Source organism: Saccopteryx leptura, chromosome 7 (assembly GCF_036850995.1).
Source record: "Saccopteryx leptura isolate mSacLep1 chromosome 7, mSacLep1_pri_phased_curated, whole genome shotgun sequence".
Classification (NCBI taxonomy): Eukaryota; Metazoa; Chordata; class Mammalia; order Chiroptera; family Emballonuridae; genus Saccopteryx; species Saccopteryx leptura.
Genome location: NC_089509.1, coordinates 96,214,971 through 96,220,895, shown reverse-complemented (window position 1 = coordinate 96,220,895; position 5,925 = coordinate 96,214,971). Strand labels below are relative to the sequence as shown.

At 37.7% G+C, this 5,925-nt stretch overlaps 1 non-coding gene across 1 annotated transcript; it reads right to left on the bottom strand.

Moving 5' to 3' along the window:
* Positions 1–524: 524 nt before the first annotated feature.
* TRNAS-AGA (transfer RNA serine (anticodon AGA)) lies at positions 525–600 on the bottom strand. Its single transcript has one exon. It is a non-coding gene; the product is annotated as a tRNA-Ser (tRNA).
* Positions 601–5,925: the final 5,325 nt, after the last annotated feature.

The window sequence follows — 5,925 nt, the reverse complement described above, 5'->3', positions numbered from 1 at the left end:
ACTGGGATTTTACTTGGGATTTCATTGATCCATCATATCAAGTGGGAAGAATTAACATCCTAACAACATTGAAAATTCCAATTATAAAAACATACTATCTCCTCATTTATTTAGATCTTCTTTGACTTATATCAAAATTTTAGAGTTTTCTGCAGTACAATACATTTTATTACTTATATCTAGTATTTCATTTCTTTTTTTTTTTTTTTTTTTTTTTGCATTTTTCTGAAGCTGGAAACAGGGAGAGACAGTCAGACAGACTCCCGCATGCGCCCTACCGGGATCCACCCGGCACACCCACCAGGGGCGATGCTCTGCCCACCAGGGGGCGATGCTCTGTCCATCCTGGGCATCACCATGTTGCGACCAGAGCCACTCTAGCGCCTGAGGCAGAGGCCACAGAGCCATCCCCAGCGCCCGGGCCATCTTTGCTCCAATGGAGCCTTGGCTGCGGGAGGGGAAGAGAGAGACAGAGAGGAAGGCGCGGAGGAGGGGTGGAGAAGCAAATGGGTGCTTCTCCTGTGTGCCCTGGCCGGGAATCGAAATCGGGTCCTCTGCACTCTAGGCCGACGCTCTACCACTGAGCCAACCGGCCAGGGCCTAGTATTTCATTTCTTGATACCATTGTAAATACTTTATAAATATACATCATGTTTTAAGTTATCAAGTCCAATTATTTATTGTTCTTATATAGAAAAGCAATTGATTTTGAATATTAATTTTATATTTTATAACCTTGCTCTACTTACTATTTCCAGGAGTATTTTTAAAATTTATTATTTGGAACTTTCTACATAGACAACCATGTCATCTATAAATAAAGAGAATTTTGTTCCCAATCTGCACAGATTGTATTCTCTTTCCTTTTTACTGAACTACTGAAGACTTTCTATACAATGTTGAATAAAGTAGAATGAGAGAACATTCTTGCCATGTTCCCAGTCTTAGGGGAAAAGTGTTCAGTTCCTTATCAATAAACATGTTAGCTGTAGAGCTTTTAATTTTTTTAAATTTAATTTATTAGGGTGACATGGATTAATAAAATTATACAGCTGTACAATTCTATAACACATCATCTGTATATTGTATTGTATGCTCACCATCCCAAGTCAAGTCTCTTTCCATTACATTTATAATCCTTTACTCTTTTCTGCCTCCCCCTACCCCTTCCCTCTTATAATCACCATATTGGTGTCTATGTCTATGATTTTTTTCCTTGCTAATCCCTTCACTGTTTTTACCCAGCCCCCTAAAAGCAATACCCTCTGACAGCTATCAGTCTGTTCTCTGTATGTATGAGTCTGTTTATATTTGTTCGTTAGTTTATTTTGTTCATTAGATTCCACATATAAGTGAAATTATATGGTACTTGTCTTCCTCTGACTCGCTTATTTCACTTAGCATAACACTCTCCAGGTCTATCTGTGCTGTTGCAAAAGGTAAAAATTTCCTTCTTTTTATGGCCTAGTAGTATTCCGCTGTGTAAATGTAGCACAGCTTTTTATCTACTCATCTATTGATGGGCATTTGGGCTGCTTCCAAATCTTGGCTATTGTAAATAATACTGCAGTGAAATAAGGATGCATATATTCTTTCAAATTGGTGTTTTGGGTTTCTTCAGATATATTCCCAGAAATGAAATTGCTGGGTCATAAGGTAGTTTTTTTTTTTTTTTAATTTTTTGAGGAAACTTCATTCTGTTTTCCACAGTGGCTGCACCAGTCTGCATTCCCACCAATAGTGCATGAGGGTTCTCTTTTCTCCACATCCTTGCTAAACACTTGTTTGTGGATATATTGATGATAGCCATTTTGACAGGTGTGAGATGATATCTCATTGTGGTTTTAATTTGAAGTTCTCTGATGATTAGTGATGTTGAAAATCTTTTTATGTATCTATTGGCCATCTTTATATCCTTTTTGGAGAAATCTATTAAGGTCCGTTTCCCATTTCTTAATTGAATTATTTGTTTTGTTTGTTTGTTTTGGTGTTGAACTTTATAAATTCCTTCTAAATGTTAACCATTAAGCCCTTATCAGATGTAACCATGAATATAATATGTTCTCCCATTCAGTGGGTTGTCTTTCATTTTGTTGATGGTTTCCTTTGCTGTGCAAAAACTTTTCAGTTTGATGTAGTCCCATTTGTTTATTTTGGGCAAGGTTTTTTTGTAGATTTATTTTATCAAGTTAAGGTAATTATTCACAATCCCTGAGAGTTTTTAATCATGATTGGGTATTAGATTTTGTCCAATGCTTTTTATGCATCAAATGATATATCATTTCTTTTTCTTATTGATATGGTGAATTACACTGAGTGCTTTGTTAGACTTTCTGTTTTAGAGTTGTTTTAGATTCACTGAGCATAATGTGCAGAGATTTCCTGTATACTCCATAGATGCACAGCCTCCCTCTCTATCAACATTCATTATGAATGGTATGTTTGTTACAATCAATTAAAGTACACTGACACATTATTAGCACCCAAACTCTATAATTTACATAAAAGTTTAGTCTTGGTATAGTATATCCCATGGGTTTTGACAAATGTATAATGACATGTGTGCATCATTCTGGTATCATACAAAATAGTTTCATTGACTTAAAAATCCTCTTTCTACCTTCCCAGGAGATGGCTCAGTAGATAGAGAATCAGACAAGGATGCAGAAGACCCAGGTTCAAAACCCCGAGATCACCAACATGAGTGTGGGCTCATCTGGCTTGAGCATGGGGTCACTGGCTTGAACATGGGATCATAGAGATGACCCTATGGTCGCTGGCTTGAGCAAGGGCTCACTTGCTCTGCTGTAGCCCCCCAGTCAAGGCACATATGAGAAAGCAATCCATAAACAATTAAGGTGCCACAAAGAATAATTGATTGATGCTTCTCATCTCTCTCTCTCTCTTCCTACCTGCTGTTTTTCCCTGTCCGTCTCTCTTTCTGTCTCTCTCACTAAAAAACAAACAACAAAAAACAGTCTCTGTGCTGTCTATTTATCTCTCCTCCTTCCAACCCCTGGCAACCACTGGTACTTTTACTGTCTCCATAGTTGTCTTTTCATCATGTCAGATAGTTGGAATCACAGAGTGTTTAGCCTTTTCAGATCAAGCTTCCTTCACTTAGAAATGTACATCTAAGCTTCTTCTATGTTTCATAGCTTGATATCTCTTTTTTTAATGCTGAATAATATTCTATGGTCTGGATGTACCACAGTTTATCTATGTACCTACTGTAGGAGATTCTGGTTGCTTCTAAGTTTTCACAATTGTGGGAAAAGCTTCTATAAACATCCACATGCAGGTATTTTGTGGACAATGTGTTCAACTGCTTTGGGTAAATTCCATGGAGCATAACTGATAAATCATATGGTAAGAGCAGGTTTAGCTTTATGAGAAAAAACTCACTACACTATCTTCCAAATGCTGTATATCATTTTGCATTTTCACCTGCAATGAATAAGGGCTCTTTTTTTTTTTTTTTTTTTTACAGGGACAGAGATAGTGTCAGAGAGAGGGACAGCTAGGGATAGACAGACAGGAATGGAGAGAGATGAGAAGCAACCATTATCAGTTTTTTGTTGTGATACCTTAGTTGTTCATTGATTGCTTTCTCATATGTGCCTTGACCATGGGCCTTCAGCAGACCAAGTAACCCCTTGCTCAAGCCAGCGACCTTGGGTCCAAGGGTCCAAGCTGGTGAGCTTTTTGCTCAAGCCAGATGAGCCCACACTCAAGCTGGTGACCTTGGGGTCTTGAACCTGGGTCCTCCATATTCCAGTCTAATGCTCTATCCACTGTGCCACCACCAGGTCAGGCTGAATAAGGGTTCTTATTGCTCCACATTATTATCAGTATTTGTGATTGTCAGTGTTTTGGATTTCAGTGGTCCTAATAAGTTCATAGTGGTATCTCATTGTTCTAGTTTGCAATTCCTAATGATATAACATATTGACCATCTTTTTATATGTTTATTTGCTATTTGTTTATTTTGCCTACTTTCCTAATTTGTATCAGATTTTTTTTATCAAAAGGTTTTATCTTCTCTATTTTATCCTCTCCATTTTGATTAAACTGAGAAAATATAGACTTCTTATACTAAGATGATAACTACTTAGTAATATAAATAGATATCCTAAACTTATGATAAAAATAGGAAGAGTACAATAGGTTGAATGTTGTTTAGTACTGATCAAGAAATGATTAATATTGGGGGAGGACCTGACCATGCGGTGGCGCAGTGGATAGAGCGTTGGACTGGGATGCAGAGGATCCAGGTTCTAGACTCCGAGGTTGCCAGCTTGAGTGCAGGCTCATCTGGTTTGAGCAAAAGCTCACCAGCTTGGACCCAAGGTCGCTGGCTTGAGCAAGGGGTTACTCGGTCTGCTGAAGGCCCACAGTCAAGGCATATATGAGAAAGCAACCAATGAAAGGTGTCACAATGAAAAACTCATGATTGATGCTTCTCAGCTCTCACCATTCCTGTCTGTCTGTCCATATCTATCCCTCTCTCTGACTCTCTCTCTGTCTCTGTAAAAAAAAAAAATTGAGGGAGGGTTCCTAAGTTGGCTCTCAGGGACCTTACAGATCCTCAGGATGTTAACTGCATGCACTTAGTTTGCCTGTGCGAGGGCACCAAGTAGTTTCTCAATATGGCACTGCTGACTGATCTCCAGTTTTGCATGTGATAACAGACTAAAAAACTGACCTCAGCTTCCACGGCTAATCATGCACTTCCAAGAACCCAACAGCACAATAAATATTTGAATATGGGAGATTTTGTGGTATAATTACCTGTTTGACAAATGCCCAGTATTTTTATGAATCGTGCTTACTGGGCATAAAATAGAGATATGGTCTAACACACAACAATGAACACTGTTGCCTTCCCCCTACTCCTGGTTTATCTCCACTTTTTTTCACTTTTGAAATAAAATTTTCCTTAAAACCAGGAAATAATGTAAACTCACTCTTGCATACCTACCACTTGGTCCTCTCTTCTTTCTTTTTGTTTGTAATTTCTTCCTTGTTCTTACTCTCCACTTTCTCCCAAACAGCCTTTAGAAATGTAAACGTAAGAGGAATTACACTGCAAGCTTGTTCTTCATAAAAGAACAGCTTTTAATTAAATTAGAAAAAATACCGCCACAGGCAACACTTACAGTGACAAGTAATGCATTCTATTAATCTTTGCAGAGAGTCACTGTACACTGCACTTAATTTAATTAGGTAGAGAAAAGGCCTGTTCAGTCCTAGGGGGGTTGCCAATGTCCTTTTAAATTGAGGACACAGCATTTATATAAAGTCATTTTAATATCAGGCGATGCGTTTCTAAACAGTAATTTAAAAATATTACTTGTTATTATTAAACAATACCTTGTTGCAGCTTCTCACTTTAGGAAAAAAGACTTTCATTTCTGAGAGAAATTTCACCTACCAACAGGCCTCTTGCTCCCCTCCAATAATTTATTGACTCTGAAAGTGTTAAATAATTAGGACAAGGTTCCCTGGAAAACAGCTGCACTAGAGAAATACACGTCAACGCTATATTACAATGGATAATGCATTTTGATTGTGTGTTACTTCTGGGCCATGGTAGTGAGTGATAACAAATTACTTTTATATTAAAAATTATATTACAATTGAGAAGTAGGTTATATTCTGAAGTCACTCTTGGCACTACAGATAGAGAAAGAAAAACTTCAGGATGTTTTAGTCATCTCTTGAAATGTCAAAGCTCACTGTCCTCCAACACTTTGAAATCTTCACTGACTATTTCTACCCCTTTTGATTATCCCAAGAAACTAGACAGTTTATTAATCTGTCATACTCCTAAATTATAATAGAAAAATTATCTGGGGATCGTATTGAGCAACCAAATGCATGCAACTACCATTCAATAAAGCAACTTCTACACTAAGAGATGTT